This window comes from Schistocerca nitens, chromosome 4, assembly GCF_023898315.1.
Source record: "Schistocerca nitens isolate TAMUIC-IGC-003100 chromosome 4, iqSchNite1.1, whole genome shotgun sequence".
Lineage (NCBI taxonomy): Eukaryota > Metazoa > Arthropoda > Insecta > Orthoptera > Acrididae > Schistocerca > Schistocerca nitens.
In genome coordinates, this window is record NC_064617.1 from 271,312,394 (window position 1) to 271,332,299 (window position 19,906).

General features: G+C 45.9%; 27 non-coding genes across 27 annotated transcripts; 18 read left to right on the forward strand and 9 right to left on the reverse strand.

Annotated features, from left to right (window-relative positions):
• Positions 1-180: 180 nt before the first annotated feature.
• Trnaa-cgc (transfer RNA alanine (anticodon CGC)) lies at positions 181-252 on the reverse strand. The gene has a single exon. It is a non-coding gene; the product is annotated as a tRNA-Ala (tRNA).
• Positions 253-370: 118 nt separating this feature from the next.
• Trnaw-cca (transfer RNA tryptophan (anticodon CCA)) lies at positions 371-442 on the forward strand. Its single transcript has one exon. It is a non-coding gene; the product is annotated as a tRNA-Trp (tRNA).
• A 318-nt stretch (positions 443-760) lies between these two features.
• Positions 761-832, forward strand: Trnac-gca (transfer RNA cysteine (anticodon GCA)). Its single transcript has one exon. It is a non-coding gene; the product is annotated as a tRNA-Cys (tRNA).
• A 275-nt stretch (positions 833-1,107) lies between these two features.
• Positions 1,108-1,179, reverse strand: Trnaa-cgc (transfer RNA alanine (anticodon CGC)). The gene has a single exon. It is a non-coding gene; the product is annotated as a tRNA-Ala (tRNA).
• A 118-nt stretch (positions 1,180-1,297) lies between these two features.
• On the forward strand, positions 1,298-1,369 carry Trnaw-cca (transfer RNA tryptophan (anticodon CCA)). Its single transcript has one exon. It is a non-coding gene; the product is annotated as a tRNA-Trp (tRNA).
• Positions 1,370-1,687: 318 nt separating this feature from the next.
• Positions 1,688-1,759, forward strand: Trnac-gca (transfer RNA cysteine (anticodon GCA)). The gene has a single exon. It is a non-coding gene; the product is annotated as a tRNA-Cys (tRNA).
• A 275-nt stretch (positions 1,760-2,034) lies between these two features.
• Positions 2,035-2,106, reverse strand: Trnaa-cgc (transfer RNA alanine (anticodon CGC)). The gene has a single exon. It is a non-coding gene; the product is annotated as a tRNA-Ala (tRNA).
• Positions 2,107-2,224: 118 nt separating this feature from the next.
• Trnaw-cca (transfer RNA tryptophan (anticodon CCA)) lies at positions 2,225-2,296 on the forward strand. The gene has a single exon. It is a non-coding gene; the product is annotated as a tRNA-Trp (tRNA).
• A 6,001-nt stretch (positions 2,297-8,297) lies between these two features.
• Trnaa-ugc (transfer RNA alanine (anticodon UGC)) lies at positions 8,298-8,369 on the reverse strand. Its single transcript has one exon. It is a non-coding gene; the product is annotated as a tRNA-Ala (tRNA).
• A 118-nt stretch (positions 8,370-8,487) lies between these two features.
• Positions 8,488-8,559, forward strand: Trnaw-cca (transfer RNA tryptophan (anticodon CCA)). Its single transcript has one exon. It is a non-coding gene; the product is annotated as a tRNA-Trp (tRNA).
• Positions 8,560-8,877: 318 nt separating this feature from the next.
• On the forward strand, positions 8,878-8,949 carry Trnac-gca (transfer RNA cysteine (anticodon GCA)). The gene has a single exon. It is a non-coding gene; the product is annotated as a tRNA-Cys (tRNA).
• Positions 8,950-9,224: 275 nt separating this feature from the next.
• On the reverse strand, positions 9,225-9,296 carry Trnaa-cgc (transfer RNA alanine (anticodon CGC)). Its single transcript has one exon. It is a non-coding gene; the product is annotated as a tRNA-Ala (tRNA).
• Positions 9,297-9,414: 118 nt separating this feature from the next.
• On the forward strand, positions 9,415-9,486 carry Trnaw-cca (transfer RNA tryptophan (anticodon CCA)). The gene has a single exon. It is a non-coding gene; the product is annotated as a tRNA-Trp (tRNA).
• Positions 9,487-9,804: 318 nt separating this feature from the next.
• Positions 9,805-9,876, forward strand: Trnac-gca (transfer RNA cysteine (anticodon GCA)). Its single transcript has one exon. It is a non-coding gene; the product is annotated as a tRNA-Cys (tRNA).
• Positions 9,877-10,151: 275 nt separating this feature from the next.
• Trnaa-cgc (transfer RNA alanine (anticodon CGC)) lies at positions 10,152-10,223 on the reverse strand. The gene has a single exon. It is a non-coding gene; the product is annotated as a tRNA-Ala (tRNA).
• Positions 10,224-10,341: 118 nt separating this feature from the next.
• Positions 10,342-10,413, forward strand: Trnaw-cca (transfer RNA tryptophan (anticodon CCA)). Its single transcript has one exon. It is a non-coding gene; the product is annotated as a tRNA-Trp (tRNA).
• A 318-nt stretch (positions 10,414-10,731) lies between these two features.
• Positions 10,732-10,803, forward strand: Trnac-gca (transfer RNA cysteine (anticodon GCA)). The gene has a single exon. It is a non-coding gene; the product is annotated as a tRNA-Cys (tRNA).
• Positions 10,804-11,264: 461 nt separating this feature from the next.
• Trnaw-cca (transfer RNA tryptophan (anticodon CCA)) lies at positions 11,265-11,336 on the forward strand. Its single transcript has one exon. It is a non-coding gene; the product is annotated as a tRNA-Trp (tRNA).
• A 318-nt stretch (positions 11,337-11,654) lies between these two features.
• On the forward strand, positions 11,655-11,726 carry Trnac-gca (transfer RNA cysteine (anticodon GCA)). The gene has a single exon. It is a non-coding gene; the product is annotated as a tRNA-Cys (tRNA).
• A 275-nt stretch (positions 11,727-12,001) lies between these two features.
• Positions 12,002-12,073, reverse strand: Trnaa-cgc (transfer RNA alanine (anticodon CGC)). Its single transcript has one exon. It is a non-coding gene; the product is annotated as a tRNA-Ala (tRNA).
• A 118-nt stretch (positions 12,074-12,191) lies between these two features.
• Positions 12,192-12,263, forward strand: Trnaw-cca (transfer RNA tryptophan (anticodon CCA)). Its single transcript has one exon. It is a non-coding gene; the product is annotated as a tRNA-Trp (tRNA).
• A 5,964-nt stretch (positions 12,264-18,227) lies between these two features.
• On the reverse strand, positions 18,228-18,299 carry Trnaa-cgc (transfer RNA alanine (anticodon CGC)). Its single transcript has one exon. It is a non-coding gene; the product is annotated as a tRNA-Ala (tRNA).
• Positions 18,300-18,417: 118 nt separating this feature from the next.
• On the forward strand, positions 18,418-18,489 carry Trnaw-cca (transfer RNA tryptophan (anticodon CCA)). Its single transcript has one exon. It is a non-coding gene; the product is annotated as a tRNA-Trp (tRNA).
• Positions 18,490-18,807: 318 nt separating this feature from the next.
• On the forward strand, positions 18,808-18,879 carry Trnac-gca (transfer RNA cysteine (anticodon GCA)). Its single transcript has one exon. It is a non-coding gene; the product is annotated as a tRNA-Cys (tRNA).
• A 275-nt stretch (positions 18,880-19,154) lies between these two features.
• Trnaa-cgc (transfer RNA alanine (anticodon CGC)) lies at positions 19,155-19,226 on the reverse strand. The gene has a single exon. It is a non-coding gene; the product is annotated as a tRNA-Ala (tRNA).
• A 118-nt stretch (positions 19,227-19,344) lies between these two features.
• On the forward strand, positions 19,345-19,416 carry Trnaw-cca (transfer RNA tryptophan (anticodon CCA)). The gene has a single exon. It is a non-coding gene; the product is annotated as a tRNA-Trp (tRNA).
• A 318-nt stretch (positions 19,417-19,734) lies between these two features.
• Trnac-gca (transfer RNA cysteine (anticodon GCA)) lies at positions 19,735-19,806 on the forward strand. The gene has a single exon. It is a non-coding gene; the product is annotated as a tRNA-Cys (tRNA).
• The last annotated feature ends 100 nt before the right edge of the window (positions 19,807-19,906 follow it).

Genomic DNA, 19,906 nt, shown 5'->3' on the forward strand with positions numbered 1-19,906 from the left:
TTGGAGCAACATTTCAATGGGGGGATCGCAGCCCAGGCTCTTGCAGGTCATCGTCCTCCCGCCATGCGGTCGAACTGTACGAAATCCACTTGCTTGGGGGAAGAATCTTGTACACTGAATTTTATAGAATATGGTGATAGGCAAAAGTTTTCGTGTACTGCTGCACGGAGAAACAAAAATTGGAGGAGCTGGGATTTGAACCCAGGACTTTCTGCATGCGAAGCAGACACTCTACCACTGAGTTACACCCCCGCCAGAGCAACTACATCTGGGACGAGTCTCTCGTGGATCCTACTGTCATTATTTCTTAGGTTTGAACGGTACAGTAAGTGTTCGAGGAACTTATTCATGACAAGAGCTCAGCAGCGTCGACTCCGTGGCGCAACGGTAGCGCGTCTGACTCCAGATCAGAAGGTTGCGTGTTCAAATCACGTCGGGGTCACAGTGAAATTTTCGTTTACGAAAGCCATAGGCGAGTATGTCAGTTTAATCAGATACCAAACGATTACAGAGAACGGACGAACAGAACTTGCTTGAAAAAAGCTACTAGTGCAATTTTCGCGTTCTGACATTAAAGTGAAGGCGCCGACTCACACTTTCTCCAGGCGCGAACTGTCTAGTATTTTTGATATTTATATCGTTTAACGCTAATATATAACTGAGAGATAATGATTACGCAATATTTTGCTCGATTAGACGTCTTTAGCCAGGCAGAGTATAATATTTTTCCTTAAGTTATGGGAATAGAAAGATCGTGAAAGGGGGTATAGCTCAGTCGTAGAGCATTCGACTGCAGATCGAGAAGTCCCCGGTTCAATCCCGGGTGCCCCCTTCATTTTTCAGTATCTCGAAAAAACAAATGACGGTTGTCGCGGTGAGTTGCAAATAACATGTTTCAGATGCACTCCGCACGCCATACCGAAGGCTTTGGAGCAACATTTCAATGGGGGGATCGCAGCCCAGGCTCTTGCAGGTCATCGTCCTCCCGCCATGCGGTCGAACTGTACGAAATCCACTTGCTTGGGGGAAGAATCTTGTACACTGAATTTCATAGAATATGGTGATAGGCAAAAGTTTTCGTGTACTGCTGCACGGAGAAACAAAAATTGGAGGAGCTGGGATTTGAACCCAGGACTTTCTGCATGCGAAGCAGACACTCTACCACTGAGTTACACCCCCGCCAGAGCAACTACATCTGGGACGAGTCTCTCGTGGATCCTACTGTCATTATTTCTTAGGTTTGAACGGTACAGTAAGTGTTCGAGGAACCTATTCATGACAAGACCTCAGCAGCGTCGACTCCGTGGCGCAACGGTAGCGCGTCTGACTCCAGATCAGAAGGTTGCGTGTTCAAATCACGTCGGGGTCACAGTGAAATTTTCGTTTACGAAAGCCATAGGCGAGTATGTCAGTTTAATCAGATACCAAACGATTACAGAGAACGGACGAACAGAACTTGCTTGAAAAAAGCTACTAGTGCAATTTTCGCGTTCTGACATTAAAGTGAAGGCGCCGACTCACACTTTCTCCAGGCGCGAACTGTCTAGTATTTTTGATATTTATATCGTTTAACGCTAATATATAACTGAGAGATAATGATTACGCAATATTTTGCTCGATTAGACGTCTTTAGCCAGGCAGAGTATAATATTTTTCCTTAAGTTATGGGAATAGAAAGCTCGTGAAAGGGGGTATAGCTCAGTCGTAGAGCATTCGACTGCAGATCGAGAGGTCCCCGGTTCAATCCCGGGTGCCCCCTTCATTTTTCAGTATCTCGAAAAAACAACTGACGGTTGTCGCGGTGAGTTGCAAATAACATGTTTCAGATGCACTCCGCACGCCATACCGAAGGCTTTGGAGCAACATTTCAATGGGGGGATCGCAGCCCAGGCTCTTGCAGGTCATCGTCCTCCCGCCATGCGGTCGAACTGTACGAAATCCACTTGCTTGGGGGAAGAATCTTGTACACTGAATTTTATAGAATATGGTGATAGGCAAAAGTTTTCGTGTACTGCTGCACGGAGAAACAAAAATTGGAGGAGCTGGGATTTGAACCCAGGACTTTCTGCATGCGAAGCAGACACTCTACCACTGAGTTACACCCCCGCCAGAGCAACTACATCTGGGACGAGTCTCTCGTGGATCCTACTGTCATTATTTCTTAGGTTTGAACGGTACAGTAAGTGTTGGAGGAACCTATTCATGACAAGACCTCAGCAGCGTCGACTCCGTGGCGCAACGGTAGCGCGTCTGACTCCAGATCAGAAGGTTGCGTGTTCAAATCACGTCGGGGTCACAGTGAAATTTTCGTTTACGAAAGCCATAGGCGAGTATGTCAGTTTAATCAGATACCAAACGATTACAGAGAACGGACGAACAGAACTTGCTTGAAAAAAGCTACTAGTGCAATTTTCGCGTTCTGACATTAAAGTGAAGGCGCCGACTCACACTTTCTCCAGGCGCGAACTGTCTAGTATTTTTGATATTTATATCGTTTAACGCTAATATATAACTGAGAGATAATGATTACGCAATATTTTGCTCGATTAGACGTCTTTAGCCAGGCAGAGTATAATATTTTTCCTTAAGTTATGGGAATAGAAAGATCGTGAAAGGGGGTATAGCTCAGTCGTCAGTCGCGGCCGAGACGCCGTAGCGGTCGGACGTGTGTGTTGTGTACGTGTTGCAGCTTTCGCCGCTCGCGTGCTTGCTGCTGTTTACAGCTTCTCAGTGTTTGTAAGTAACGATAAAAGCGCCTTATAATGGAGGCTAGATACCGCAAGTGCAATCTTAAAGTTGAGTTCCCGTTCGGTTGTGAACGACCTACTGTACTCGATATCGACGACTGGCTTTTTGACCAATTAGGTTTGCGAGACGGTGATGTTAATGGTTTGCAGTATGATTTTCTCGCTAACGCTCTGTACGTTGGTCTTCAAAATGACGACGTGTGTCATAGGATTATGACGACAACAGGAGGTTCTTCTAATTTTCGTACCTCGAAAGGCGAAGTTTTGAAAGTGGGGATCAGTTATGCTGGCTTAGGTTTGAGAACGGTCCGCGTCTTTAACTTACCTTTCGAAATGGAATTCGAGCACATCAAGCGAACGCTTGAACCATATGGCAAAGTCATTCATATATATGGTGAGAAGTGGCAGGGGAACAGGCATTTCAATGTCGACAATGGTGTCCGTAATGTCAAGATTGATCTGCATCGCCATATACCGTCGTTTGTAACTGTACGTGGCTTTAAGGCCTTAGTTGTTTACGATGGACAACCACGCACTTGCGTTATTTGTGGGTCCCCTGATCATATAAAGGCAGGATGTCCACGTATTAAGTCCCCTCGCCGCGAATTTCGACCTCTCCTTGGTGCGGAGGGTGCCGAGACGGGAGACAAGTTAACGTACGCGCAGACGCTGGCAGACTCGCCTGTCTTGCAGCGGCCGACCACACTGGCGGCCGCGTCCGAACCTGGCCCGGCCTACACCGCCACCGCGGTACAGCCTGCGGCCTCCGCTGCCGATCATAGTCAAAATGCCGCCGATCATCGCGATCGTCAGACTGATACCATACCTGACCTCCCACCTGCCAGCCAGGTGCGACTTGAAGGGGAGACAACGTCAACTCCGCACCAAAGTCGTGAGCAGTTGACGTCTGTAGTTCCTACTCCCCCGAAAACACCGACTGTGCTATCTGGTTCACCTTCCGGTAAGGTGACAGGCTCCGCCATCGGCGTCGATAACGCATCCGTCGGTGGCCCGACAACTGCTGGCAAATCCAGTTTCAAACAACCGGCCGCCAGATCTAAACGTGCTGCTCGGAAACAAAGTCAAGAGGAACTAGACGAGTTGGAAAGTAAGCTGTTGCGAACCCAGAAAATCCTCAAGAAGAATTCCTCTGACGTGTTGTTGCCCAACACCGAGGGGAATGGTACATCCAAGCCGCAAGGGGATGATGGTTTTATGCATGTCGATGCCCGTACAGGTGAACCAATGGAAACGACGGCCCCAGACATACCTGCGACGACCACTTCGTGGTCTGAGGACGTGGAACGAGACTAGTAGATTCAGGGATGACACAAGCGTACAAGATTGCAACAATTAATGTCAATAGAATTGTCTCGGACGTTAAATGGAAGAGCTTACGTGATTACTTGTACGCAGCAGACGTCGACATAGCTATGTTACAAGAAGTTGTTTCCACTAAGGTCGAAGATATTCCCAGCTATGACGCCATTGTGAACTTAGGCGATGAATGTGGTACGGCGATCCTGTATAAAGCCGGCATTCCGTGTGAATTAGACACCTTGATAGAAACTGGGCGCGGGATCACGGCAAAACTGAACGGGTTACTTTTAGTAAATATCTATGCCCCAACTGGGTCTGACGGTCGACGCGACAGGCGCGACTTTTACAGAGAGGATGTAGTACGCCTCTTCACTAACGTCAGACATAATATAATTTTAGGCGGGGATTTTAATTGTGTGTTACGCCGCGAGGACCAGTGCCCAAATTTTAATTTTTGTGAAGAGTTAAAAGTTTTAACTGATGGTTTAGGTCTGATAGATATCTGGACCCATCTTCGTCCACAGGCCAAGGCGTACACCTACGTGTGCCATAGTTCAGCAAGTCGATTAGACAGAATATATGTCACCAAAAGATTCCTGCACAATGTAATTGACTGTGAGATATGGCCTGTAAATTTTTCTGATCATTGTGCCTTCCATATAACAGTCAACTCTACTAAGCAAACCACATTTTTGGGACGCGGTGTATGGCAGCTAAATCTCTCTCTCCTCGACGACGTCGAACTGCGACAATCCCTCGTCCGCACTTGGGACAAGTGTATGCGCAATCAAGCGAGATACGCACGACGTGTAGTCTGGTGGACCGAATACGTCAAGCCACAATTAAAGAAATGTATGATCCAATATGCACGGGACACAGCATACTGGAGGAAGCGCACATTAGAATTTTATTTCTCGTGCTTGCGCGAGTTGTACGGTGATCCCGCACGGATCATCAGCCACAACCTTCAAATCAGACGCATTAAAGCCAAAATTACGACTCTGGTGCGGCGGTCACTGGACGGTCCTAAAGTAAGAGCGCGGACTGGGACTGATATTGTGCAGGAAAGGCCTTCCATTTTCCATGTTATCAGGGAAGCTAAACGTGGACGGCAGAAGCTACTCCACAATCTTCAAGACGACCGAGGACGGGAGTACATCACACAGACCGACATCAAAAATCATGTTGTCACATACTATGCGAATCTTTATGCAGAGCCGGAAATCGACTCTTCCATGGAAGAAAGTCTTTTATCTCCCATTGCAACGACAGTTACTGCTGACGACAATGTTGACCTTCTGGAAAATGTCACGAATGAAGACCTCAAGGTTGTCATAACAGGATCACCACGTAACAAAGCGGCAGGATTAGACGGTCTCCCTGTGGAATTTTACATCCGCTTCTGGGACCTTATTGGTGATGAATTAACAACTATGTACAATCAATTGCTGAACGGTGACCCCTTTCCAATAGACTTTACTGAAGGCCTGGTCGTATTGATTCCCAAAAAAGCGCACAGCCGCTCTTTGCACGATTATCGACCCATTACATTGCTGAACACTGATTTTAAAATCTTGACTCGTCTTTTAAATCAACGGCTGAAACCGATTCTCACGAAAGTTATTGGTCCGTACCAGACGAGCGTCGGCACAGGTCGATCCATGACGAATGTTTTATGTGCCTACAGGGACGTACTACATTTAACTTGGCTCTGTAAATGTCAACTAGGGATTTTGGTTTTAGATTTTGAAAAGGCCTTTGACAGGATTAGCCACAAGTTTTTAATGAACGTCATGCACAAAATGGGGTTCAATCATCAGTTCCTTCAGCTTTTACAGCACTGCATCGTTGGAACAACGTCCAGAATAAAGGTTAATGGTCAACTCACTACTCGTGTGCCCATCAAACAATCTGTTCGCCAAGGCTGCCCTCTCTCGATGTCGTTGTTTGCCATCGCGGTTGAGCCGCTGTTATTTACTCTGAATGCACAACTTGCCGGTCTCAAGGTCTTTAATGTCAAAACGGTTTGCCATGCTTATGCTGATGACATTAGCGTCATTGTAAATACGACGGATGATATTGAAACGGTGCGCCGCCTGACCACACAGTACACGCATTCCTCCGGTGCGTTGATCAATACCCATAAATCCAAAATTCTTCCTCTCGGTCCGATGGATGAATATATGGTATCATCTTGGTTGCAACGTGTTGACAAGCTTAAGCAACTTGGAATGACTCTGCTGCCGGACCCGCGTGAGATGGCCAAGACGAACTGGCACCTTATACTTAACACAGTTCGAGCAACGCTCCAGGAACATAAGACTAGATCTCTGAACCGTCTCCAACGGGCCCAGTTGGTCAATGTGTATGTTCTTAGTAAAATCTATCACATCGCCGCCGTGTTGCCCATACCCGATGACATCGCTCACAAGCTGCTTGTTGCCATCTATTGGTTTGTCTGGAGAGGTAATATCTTAAAAACTCCACTTCACACGTTAACACTGGCTCGCCACGCAGGCGGGCTAGGCATCAAGGATGTCCGCTCACAGTGTCTTGCAGTTTTCATAAATAGAACGTCCAAAATACTTCGCAGTAATCACACTGGACTATCGCAGAGCCTCTTCACCTCCTTACTACCTCAGGATGTGAGGCCGCCAATCCATGTTGGGCGCATCAATGAACAGTTGGGATACGTCCGCGTCTATTACACGGAAATCAGTTACCTGCCTCAGTCGCCCCAACATTTTACCACCTCTACCCTTTACACTCAACTGACGAAGCGGCAGCACCGACATCCGATCGAAACAAAACATCCGGAGAAAACGTGGCAACGTATATGGGCGAACATAAGCAACCCAATTCTGCCGTTGGACGTAGCGTCGGTATGGTATGACATTGTCAATGAAAAGATCATCACAGGCGAAAAGCTCCATAAAATAAAACTGCGTCCTACACCATACTGTACTCGTTGTCAGCTTATAGATACCCTGGCTCACACCTTCGTTTGCAGAGAGAACGTCGTCATCTGGAACTGGACGAGGAAAAAGCTGTCGATTATTAACAGGACATCGGAAAATACGATTACTGTGGCAGATGTGATACATCCGGATTGGCGATTGTTCCCCGCCGCGAAGAATAATAGTTACGCCTGGCTCCTTGGACAATGTGCATACTACATTGTTACCAACCATCATGCAGATCTCAGCGCCTTCATTTTGTATCTTCAGGACCAACATTATCATTTGAAACAACGTCCTAAGTATAAACACTTGTTCCACAATTTTCTTCTCCACACTGTACCTCCAACCTAAGAGACGTTCTACATTGGTTTTCTTCCTCTCCAGAAACAACACTTTTACATAATTGCGACACGCCAACATGTCAAAGTACCCACGCCAGTTCAAGGACACAAAATGTTTCAAGAAAAAAAACATGTTATAATTTCTAGGAGCAATCTTTTCTTTTCTTTAATTTTATTTTTAATTTTTAATTTTTTTTTTTTTCGCTAAATAACATCAGTGGCAGCGCACTGCAACACAAAATAAATAACTAACATGAAGCACGTTAGTTGGTTGGATCCTAGAGGAGGAACACGGGACATGGTGGTCAGGCCTCGGGTTTCGACCCCTGACCGCCTTGCCCCTGACGCCTCCTTTTGGAAAAAAAAAAACAAAAAAAAATAATAATAATAATAATTAAAAAAAAATAATAAAAAAATGGATAAGGCATAAATAAAAAAACAAAAAAGGAAAACAAAAAAAAAGGAAAAAAAAAGAGTGGCGCAGTGGAAGCGTGCGGGGCAAAAAAAAATAAAAAGAAAAAAAAAAGTCGTAGAGCATTCGACCAAAAAAAAAAAAAAAAAAAAAAAAAAAAAAAAAAAAAAAAAAAAAAAAAAAAGTCGTAGAGCATTCGACTGCAGATCGAGAGGTCCCCGGTTCAATCCCGGGTGCCCCCTTCATTTTTCAGTATCTCGAAAAAACAAATGACGGTTGTCGCGGTGAGTTGCAAATAATATGTTTCAGATGCACTCCGCACGCCATACCGAAGGCTTTGGAGCAACATTTCAATGGGGGGATCGCAGCCCAGGCTCTTGCAGGTCATCGTCCTCCCGCCATGCGGTCGAACTGTACGAAATCCACTTGCTTGGGGGAAGAATCTTGTACACTGAATTTTATAGAATATGGTGATAGGCAAAAGTTTTCGTGTACTGCTGCACGGAGAAACAAAAATTGGAGGAGCTGGGATTTGAACCCAGGACTTCCTGCATGCAAAGCAGACACTCTACCACTGAGTTACACCCCCGCCAGAGCAACTACATCTGGGACGAGTCTCTCGTGGATCCTACTGTCATTATTTCTTAGGTTTGAACGGTACAGTAAGTGTTGGAGGAACCTATTCATGACAAGACCTCAGCAGCGTCGACTCCGTGGCGCAACGGTAGCGCGTCTGACTCCAGATCAGAAGGTTGCGTGTTCAAATCACGTCGGGGTCACAGTGAAATTTTCGTTTACGAAAGCCATAGGCGAGTATGTCAGTTTAATCAGATACCAAACGATTACAGAGAACGGACGAACAGAACTTGCTTGAAAAAAGCTACTAGTGCAATTTTCGCGTTCTGACATTAAAGTGAAGGCGCCGACTCACACTTTCTCCAGGCGCGAACTGTCTAGTATTTTTGATATTTATATCGTTTAACGCTAATATATAACTGAGAGATAATGATTACGCAATATTTTGCTCGATTAGACGTCTTTAGCCAGGCAGAGTATAATATTTTTCCTTAAGTTATGGGAATAGAAAGATCGTGAAAGGGGGTATAGCTCAGTCGTAGAGCATTCGACTGCAGATTGAGAGGTCCCCGGTTCAATCCCGGGTGCCCCCTTCATTTTTCAGTATCTCGAAAAAACAAATGACGGTTGTCGCGGTGAGTTGCAAATAACATGTTTCAGATGCACTCCGCACGCCATACCGAAGGCTTTGGAGCAACATTTCAATGGGGGGATCGCAGCCCAGGCTCTTGCAGGTCATCGTCCTCCCGCCATGCGGTCGAACTGTACGAAATCCACTTGCTTGGGGGAAGAATCTTGTACACTGAATTTTATAGAATATGGTGATAGGCAAAAGTTTTCGTGTACTGCTGCACGGAGAAACAAAAATTGGAGGAGCTGGGATTTGAACCCAGGACTTTCTGCATGCGAAGCAGACACTCTACCACTGAGTTACACCCCCGCCAGAGCAACTACATCTGGGACGAGTCTCTCGTGGATCCTACTGTCATTATTTCTTAGGTTTGAACGGTACAGTAAGTGTTGGAGGAACCTATTCATGACAAGACCTCAGCAGCGTCGACTCCGTGGCGCAACGGTAGCGCGTCTGACTCCAGATCAGAAGGTTGCGTGTTCAAATCACGTCGGGGTCACAGTGAAATTTTCGTTTACGAAAGCCATAGGCGAGTATGTCAGTTTAATCAGATACCAAACGATTACAGAGAACGGACGAACAGAACTTGCTTGAAAAAAGCTACTAGTGCAATTTTCGCGTTCTGACATTAAAGTGAAGGCGCCGACTCACACTTTCTCCAGGCGCGAACTGTCTAGTATTTTTGATATTTATATCGTTTAACGCTAATATATAACTGAGAGGTAATGATTACGCAATATTTTGCTCGATTAGACGTCTTTAGCCAGGCAGAGTATAATATTTTTCCTTAAGTTATGGGAATAGAAAGATCGTGAAAGGGGGTATAGCTCAGTCGTAGAGCATTCGACTGCAGATCGAGAGGTCCCCGGTTCAATCCCGGGTGCCCCCTTCATTTTTCAGTATCTCGAAAAAACAAATGACGGTTGTCGCGGTGAGTTGCAAATAACATGTTTCAGATGCACTCCGCACGCCATACCGAAGGCTTTGGAGCAACGTTTCAATGGGGGGATCGCAGCCCAGGCTCTTGCAGGTCATCGTCCTCCCGCCATGCGGTCGAACTGTACGAAATCCACTTGCTTGGGGGAAGAATCTTGTACACTGAATTTTATAGAATATGGTGATAGGCAAAAGTTTTCGTGTACTGCTGCACGGAGAAACAAAAATTGGAGGAGCTGGGATTTGAACCCAGGACTTTCTGCATGCGAAGCAGACACTCTACCACTGAGTTACACCCCCGCCAGAGCAACTACATCTGGGACGAGTCTCTCGTGGATCCTACTGTCATTATTTCTTAGGTTTGAACGGTACAGTAAGTGTTGGAGGAACCTATTCATGACAAGACCTCAGCAGCGTCGACTCCGTGGCGCAACGGTAGCGCGTCTGACTCCAGATCAGAAGGTTGCGTGTTCAAATCACGTCGGGGTCACAGTGAAATTTTCGTTTACGAAAGCCATAGGCGAGTATGTCAGTTTAATCAGATACCAAACGATTACAGAGAACGGACGAACAGAACTTGCTTGAAAAAAGCTACTAGTGCAATTTTCGCGTTCTGACATTAAAGTGAAGGCGCCGACTCACACTTTCTCCAGGCGCGAACTGTCTAGTATTTTTGATATTTATATCGTTTAACGCTAATATATAACTGAGAGATAATGATTACGCAATATTTTGCTCGATTAGACGTCTTTAGCCAGGCAGAGTATAATATTTTTCCTTAAGTTATGGGAATAGAAAGATCGTGAAAGGGGGTATAGCTCAGTCGTAGAGCATTCGACTGCAGATCGAGAGGTCCCCGGTTCAATCCCGGGTGCCCCCTTCATTTTTCAGTATCTCGAAAAAACAAATGACGGTTGTCGCGGTGAGTTGCAAATAACATGTTTCAGATGCACTCCGCACGCCATACCGAAGGCTTTGGAGCAACATTTCAATGGGGGGATCGCAGCCCAGGCTCTTGCAGGTCATCGTCCTCCCGCCATGCGGTCGAACTGTACGAAATCCACTTGCTTGGGGGAAGAATCTTGTACACTGAATTTTATAGAATATGGTGATAGGCAAAAGTTTTCGTTTACTGCTGCACGGAGAAACAAAAATTGGAGGAGCTGGGATTTGAACGCAGGACTTTCTGCATGCGAAGCAGACACTCTACCTCTTACACCCCCGCCAGAGCAACTACATCTGGGACGAGTCTCTCGTGGATCCTACTGTCATTATTTCTTAGGTTTGAACGGTACAGTAAGTGTTGGAGGAACCTATTCATGACAAGAGCTCAGCAGCGTCGACTCCGTGGCGCAACGGTAGCGCGTCTGACTCCAGATCAGAAGGTTGCGTGTTCAAATCACGTCGGGGTCACAGTGAAATTTTCGTTTACGAAAGCCATAGGCGAGTATGTCAGTTTAATCAGATACCAAACGATTACAGAGAACGGACGAACAGAACTTGCTTGAAAAAAGCTACTAGTGCAATTTTCGCGTTCTGACATTAAAGTGAAGGCGCCGACTCACACTTTCTCCAGGCGCGAACTGTCTAGTATTTTTGATATTTATATCGTTTAACGCTAATATATAACTGAGAGATAATGATTACGCAATATTTTGCTCGATTAGACGTCTTTAGCCAGGCAGAGTATAATATTTTTCCTTAAGTTATGGGAATAGAAAGATCGTGAAAGGGGGTATAGCTCAGTCGTAGAGCATTCGACTGCAGATCGAGAGGTCCCCGGTTCAATCCCGGGTGCCCCCTTCATTTTTCAGTATCTCGAAAAAACAAATGACGGTTGTCGCGGTGAGTTGCAAATAACATGTTTCAGATGCACTCCGCACGCCATACCGAAGGCTTTGGAGCAACATTTCAATGGGGGGATCGCAGCCCAGGCTCTTGCAGGTCATCGTCCTCCCGCCATGCGGTCGAACTGTACGAAATCCACTTGCTTGGGGGAAGAATCTTGTACACTGAATTTTATAGAATATGGTGATAGGCAAAAGTTTTCGTGTACTGCTGCACGGAGAAACAAAAATTGGAGGAGCTGGGATTTGAACCCAGGACTTTCTGCATGCGAAGCAGACACTCTACCACTGAGTTACACCCCCGCCAGAGCAACTACATCTGGGACGAGTCTCTCGTGGATCCTACTGTCATTATTTCTTAGGTTTGAACGGTACAGTAAGTGTTCGAGGAACCTATTCATGACAAGAGCTCAGCAGCGTCGACTCCGTGGCGCAACGGTAGCGCGTCTGACTCCAGATCAGAAGGTTGCGTGTTCAAATCACGTCGGGGTCACAGTGAAATTTTCGTTTACGAAAGCCATAGGCGAGTATGTCAGTTTAATCAGATACCAAACGATTACAGAGAACGGACGAACAGAACTTGCTTGAAAAAAGCTACTAGTGCAATTTTCGCGTTCTGACATTAAAGTGAAGGCGCCGACTCACACTTTCTCCAGGCGCGAACTGTCTAGTATTTTTGATATTTATATCGTTTAACGCTAATATATAACTGAGAGATAATGATTACGCAATATTTTGCTCGATTAGACGTCTTTAGCCAGGCAGAGTATAATATTTTTCCTTAAGTTATGGGAATAGAAAGATCGTGAAAGGGGGTATAGCTCAGTCGTCAGTCGCGGCCGAGACGCCGTAGCGGTCGGACGTGTGTGTTGTGTACGTGTTGCAGCTTTCGCCGCTCGCGTGCTTGCTGCTGTTTACAGCTTCTCAGTGTTTGTAAGTAACGATAAAAGCGCCTTATAATGGAGGCTAGATACCGCAAGTGCAATCTTAAAGTTGAGTTCCCGTTCGGTTGTGAACGACCTACTGTACTCGATATCGACGACTGGCTTTTTGACCAATTAGGTTTGCGAGACGGTGATGTTAATGGTTTGCAGTATGATTTTCTCGCTAACGCTCTGTACGTTGGTCTTCAAAATGACGACGTGTGTCATAGGATTATGACGACAACAGAAGGTTCTTCTAATTTTCGTACCTCGAAAGGCGAAGTTTTGAAAGTGGGGATCAGTTATGCTGGCTTAGGTTTGAGAACGGTCCGCGTCTTTAACTTACCTTTCGAAATGGAATTCGAGCACATCAAGCGAACGCTTGAACCATATGGCAAAGTCATTCATATATATGGTGAGAAGTGGCAGGGGAACAGGCATTTCAATGTCGACAATGGTGTCCGTAATGTCAAGATTGATCTGCATCGCCATATACCGTCGTTTGTAACTGTACGTGGCTTTAAGGCCTTAGTTTATTTACGATGGACAACCACGCACTTGCGTTATTTGTGGGTCCCCTGATCATATAAAGGCAGGATGTCCACGTATTAAGTCCCCTCGCCGCGAATTTCGACCTCTCCTTGGTGCGGAGGGTGCCGAGACGGGAGACAAGTTAACGTACGCGCAGACGCTGGCAGACTCGCCTGTCTTGCAGCGGCCGACCACACTGGCGGCCGCGTCCGAACCTGGCCCGGCCTACACCGCCACCGCGGTACAGCCTGCGGCCTCCGCTGCCGATCATAGTCAAAATGCCGCCGATCATCGCGATCGTCAGACTGATACCATACCTGACCTCCCACCTGCCAGCCAGGTGCGACTTGAAGGGGAGACAACGTCAACTCCGCACCAAAGTCGTGAGCAGTTGACGTCTGTAGTTCCTACTCCCCCGAAAACACCGACTGTGCTATCTGGTTCACCTTCCGGTAAGGTGACAGGCTCCGCCATCGGCGTCGATAACGCATCCGTCGGTGGCCCGACAACTGCTGGCAAATCCAGTTTCAAACAACCGGCCGCCAGATCTAAACGTGCTGCTCGGAAACAAAGTCAAGAGGAACTAGACGAGTTGGAAAGTAAGCTGTTGCGAACCCAGAAAATCCTCAAGAAGAATTCCTCTGACGTGTTGTTGCCCAACACCGAGGGGAATGGTACATCCAAGCCGCAAGGGGATGATGGTTTTATGCATGTCGATGCCCGTACAGGTGAACCAATGGAAACGACGGCCCCAGACATACCTGCGACGACCACTTCGTGGTCTGAGGACGTGGAACGAGACTAGTAGATTCAGGGATGACACAAGCGTACAAGATTGCAACAATTAATGTCAATAGAATTGTCTCGGACGTTAAATGGAAGAGCTTACGTGATTACTTGTACGCAGCAGACGTCGACATAGCTATGTTACAAGAAGTTGTTTCCACTAAGGTCGAAGATATTCCCAGCTATGACGCCATTGTGAACTTAGGCGATGAATGTGGTACGGCGATCCTGTATAAAGCCGGCATTCCGTGTGAATTAGACACCTTGATAGAAACTGGGCGCGGGATCACGGCAAAACTGAACGGGTTACTTTTAGTAAATATCTATGCCCCAACTGGGTCTGACGGTCGACGCGACAGGCGCGACTTTTACAGAGAGGATGTAGTACGCCTCTTCACTAACGTCAGACATAATATAATTTTAGGCGGGGATTTTAATTGTGTGTTACGCCGCGAGGACCAGTGCCCAAATTTTAATTTTTGTGAAGAGTTAAAAGTTTTAACTGATGGTTTAGGTCTGATAGATATCTGGACCCATCTTCGTCCACAGGCCAAGGCGTACACCTACGTGTGCCATAGTTCAGCAAGTCGATTAGACAGAATATATGTCACCAAAAGATTCCTGCACAATGTAATTGACTGTGAGATATGGCCTGTAAATTTTTCTGATCATTGTGCCTTCCATATAACAGTCAACTCTACTAAGCAAACCACATTTTTGGGACGCGGTGTATGGCAGCTAAATCTCTCTCTCCTCGACGACGTCGAACTGCGACAATCCCTCGTCCGCACTTGGGACAAGTGTATGCGCAATCAAGCGAGATACGCACGACGTGTAGTCTGGTGGACCGAATACGTCAAGCCACAATTAAAGAAATGTATGATCCAATATGCACGGGACACAGCATACTGGAGGAAGCGCACATTAGAATTTTATTTCTCGTGCTTGCGCGAGTTGTACGGTGATCCCGCACGGATCATCAGCCACAACCTTCAAATCAGACGCATTAAAGCCAAAATTACGACTCTGGTGCGGCGGTCACTGGACGGTCCTAAAGTAAGAGCGCGGACTGGGACTGATATTGTGCAGGAAAGGCCTTCCATTTTCCATGTTATCAGGGAAGCTAAACGTGGACGGCAGAAGCTACTCCACAATCTTCAAGACGACCGAGGACGGGAGTACATCACACAGACCGACATCAAAAATCATGTTGTCACATACTATGCGAATCTTTATGCAGAGCCGGAAATCGACTCTTCCATGGAAGAAAGTCTTTTATCTCCCATTGCAACGACAGTTACTGCTGACGACAATGTTGACCTTCTGGAAAATGTCACGAATGAAGACCTCAAGGTTGTCATAACAGGATCACCACGTAACAAAGCGGCAGGATTAGACGGTCTCCCTGTGGAATTTTACATCCGCTTCTGGGACCTTATTGGTGATGAATTAACAACTATGTACAATCAATTGCTGAACGGTGACCCCTTTCCAATAGACTTTACTGAAGGCCTGGTCGTATTGATTCCCAAAAAAGCGCACAGCCGCTCTTTGCACGATTATCGACCCATTACATTGCTGAACACTGATTTTAAAATCTTGACTCGTCTTTTAAATCAACGGCTGAAACCGATTCTCACGAAAGTTATTGGTCCGTACCAGACGAGCGTCGGCACAGGTCGATCCATGACGAATGTTTTATGTGCCTACAGGGACGTACTACATTTAACTTGGCTCTGTAAATGTCAACTAGGGATTTTGGTTTTAGATTTTGAAAAGGCCTTTGACAGGATTAGCCACAAGTTTTTAATGAACGTCATGCACAAAATGGGGTTCAATCATCAGTTCCTTCAGCTTTTACAGCACTGCATCGTTGGAACAACGTCCAGAATAAAGGTTAATGGTCAACTCACTACTCGTGTGCCCATCAAACAATCTGTTCGCCAAGGCTGCCCTCTCTCGATGTCGTTGTTTGCCATCGCGGTTGAGCCGCTGTTATTTACTCTGAATGCACAACTTGCCGGTCTCAAGGTCTTTAATGTCAAAACGGTTTGCCATGCTTATGCTGATGACATTAGCGTCATTGTAAATACGACGGATGATATTGAAACGGTGCGCCGCCTGACCACACAGTACACGCATTCCTCCGGTGCGTTGATCAATACCCATAAATCCAAAATTCTTCCTCTCGGTCCGATGGATGAATATATGGTATCATCTTGGTTGCAACGTGTTGACAAGCTTAAGCAACTTGGAATGACTCTGCTGCCGGACCCGCGTGAGATGGCCAAGACGAACTGGCACCTTATACTTAACACAGTTCGAGCAACGCTCCAGGAACATAAGACTAGATCTCTGAACCGTCTCCAACGGGCCCAGTTGGTCAATGTGTATGTTCTTAGTAAAATCTATCACATCGCCGCCGTGTTGCCCATACCCGATGACATCGCTCACAAGCTGCTTGTTGCCATCTATTGGTTTGTCTGGAGAGGTAATATCTTAAAAACTCCACTTCACACGTTAACACTGGCTCGCCACGCAGGCGGGCTAGGCATCAAGGATGTCCGCTCACAGTGTCTTGCAGTTTTCATAAATAGAACGTCCAAAATACTTCGCAGTAATCACACTGGACTATCGCAGAGCCTCTTCACCTCCTTACTACCTCAGGATGTGAGGCCGCCAATCCATGTTGGGCGCATCAATGAACAGTTGGGATACGTCCGCGTCTATTACACGGAAATCAGTTACCTGCCTCAGTCGCCCCAACATTTTACCACCTCTACCCTTTACACTCAACTGACGAAGCGGCAGCACCGACATCCGATCGAAACAAAACATCCGGAGAAAACGTGGCAACGTATATGGGCGAACATAAGCAACCCAATTCTGCCGTTGGACGTAGCGTCGGTATGGTATGACATTGTCAATGAAAAGATCATCACAGGCGAAAAGCTCCATAAAATAAAACTGCGTCCTACACCATACTGTACTCGTTGTCAGCTTATAGATACCCTGGCTCACACCTTCGTTTGCAGAGAGAACGTCGTCATCTGGAACTGGACGAGGAAAAAGCTGTCGATTATTAACAGGACATCGGAAAATACGATTACTGTGGAAGATGTGATACATCCGGATTGGCGATTGTTCCCCGCCGCGAAGAATAATAGTTACGCCTGGCTCCTTGGACAATGTGCATACTACATTGTTACCAACCATCATGCAGATCTCAGCGCCTTCATTTTGTATCTTCAGGACCAACATTATCATTTGAAACAACGTCCTAAGTATAAACACTTGTTCCACAATTTTCTTCTCCACACTGTACCTCCAACCTAAGAGACGTTCTACATTGGTTTTCTTCCTCTCCAGAAACAACACTTTTACATAATTGCGACACGCCAACATGTCAAAGTACCCACGCCAGTTCAAGGACACAAAATGTTTCAAGAAAAAAAACATGTTATAATTTCTAGGAGCAATCTTTTCTTTTCTTTAATTTTATTTTTAATTTTTAATTTTTTTTTTTTTCGCTAAATAACATCAGTGGCAGCGCACTGCAACACAAAATAAATAACTAACATGAAGCACGTTAGTTGGTTGGATCCTAGAGGAGGAACACGGGACATGGTGGTCAGGCCTCGGGTTTCGACACCTGACCGCCTTGCCCCTGACGCCTCCTTTTGGAAAAAAAAAAAAACAAAAAAAAAAAAAATAATAATAATAATTAAAAAAAATTAATAAAAAAATGGATAAGGCATAAATAAAAAAAACAAAAAAGGAAAACAAAAAAAAGGAAAAAAAAGAGTGGCGCGGTGGAAGCGTGCGGGGCAAAAAAAAAAAAAAAAAAAAAAAAAAAGTCGTAGAGCATTCGACAAAAAAAAAAAGTCGTAGAGCATTCGACTGCAGATCGAGAGGTCCCCGGTTCAATCCCGGGTGCCCCCTTCATTTTTCAGTATCTCGAAAAAACAAATGACGGTTGTCGCGGTGAGTTGCAAATAACATGTTTCAGATGCACTCCGCACGCCATACCGAAGGCTTTGGAGCAACATTTCAATGGGGGGATCGCAGCCCAGGCTCTTGCAGGTCATCGTCCTCCCGCCATGCGGTCGAACTGTACGAAATCCACTTGCTTGGGGGAAGAATCTTGTACACTGAATTTTATAGAATATGGTGATAGGCAAAAGTTTTCGTGTACTGCTGCACGGAGAAACAAAAATTGGAGGAGCTGGGATTTGAACCCAGGACTTTCTGCATGCGAAGCAGACACTCTACCACTGAGTTACACCCCCGCCAGAGCAACTACATCTGGGACGAGTCTCTCGTGGATCCTACTGTCATTATTTCTTAGGTTTGAACGGTACAGTAAGTGTTGGAGGAACCTATTCATGACAAGACCTCAGCAGCGTCGACTCCGTGGCGCAACGGTAGCGCGTCTGACTCCAGATCAGAAGGTTGCGTGTTCAAATCACGTCGGGGTCACAGTGAAATTTTCGTTTACGAAAGCCATAGGCGAGTATGTCAGTTTAATCAGATACCAAACGATTACAGAGAACGGACGAACAGAACTTGCTTGAAAAAAGCTACTAGTGCAATTTTCGCGTTCTGACATTAAAGTGAAGGCGCCGACTCACACTTTCTCCAGGCGCGAACTGTCTAGTATTTTTGATATTTATATCGTTTAACGCTAATATATAACTGAGAGATAATGATTACGCAATATTTTGCTCGATTAGACGTCTTTAGCCAGGCAGAGTATAATATTTTTCCTTAAGTTATGGGAATAGAAAGATCGTGAAAGGGGGTATAGCTCAGTCGTAGAGCATTCGACTGCAGATCGAGAGGTCCCCGGTTCAATCCCGGGTGCCCCCTTCATTTTTCAGTATCTCGAAAAAACAAATGACGGTTGTCGCGGTGAGTTGCAAATAACATGTTTCAGATGCACTCCGCACGCCATACCGAAGGCTTTGGAGCAACATTTCAATGGGGGGATCGCAGCCCAGGCTCTTGCAGGTCATCGTCCTCCCGCCATGCGGTCGAACTGTACGAAATCCACTTGCTTGGGGGAAGAATCTTGTACACTGAATTTTATAGAATATGGTGATAGGCAAAAGTTTTCGTGTACTGCTGCACGGAGAAACAAAAATTGGAGGAGCTGGGATTTGAACCCAGGACTTTCTGCATGCGAAGCAGACACTCTACCACTGAGTTACACCCCCGCCAGAGCAACTACATCTGGGACGAGTCTCTCGTGGATCCTACTGTCATTATTTCTTAGGTTTGAACGGTACAGTAAGTGTTGGAGGAACCTATTCATGACAAGACCTCAGCAGCGTCGACTCCGTGGCGCAACGGTAGCGCGTCTGACTCCAGATCAGAAGGTTGCGTGTTCAAATCACGTCGGGGTCACAGTGAAATTTTCGTTTACGAAAGCCATAGGCGAGTATGTCAGTTTAATCAGATACCAAACGATTACAGAGAACGGACGAACAGAACTTGCTTGAAAAAAGCTACTAGTGCAATTTTCGCGTTCTGACATTAAAGTGAAGGCGCCGACTCACACTTTCTCCAGGCGCGAACTGTCTAGTATTTTTGATATTTATATCGTTTAACGCTAATATATAACTGAGAGATAATGATTACGCAATATTTTGCTCGATTAGACGTCTTTAGCCAGGCAGAGTATAATATTTTTCCTTAAGTTATGGGAATAGAAAGCTCGTGAAAGGGGGTATAGCTCAGTCGTAGAGCATTCGACTGCAGATCGAGAGGTCCCCGGTTCAATCCTGGGTGCCCCCTTCATTTTTCAGTATCTCGAAAAAACAAATGACGGTTGTCGCGGTGAGTTGCAAATAACATGTTTCAGATGCACTCCGCACGCCATACCGAAGGCTTTGGA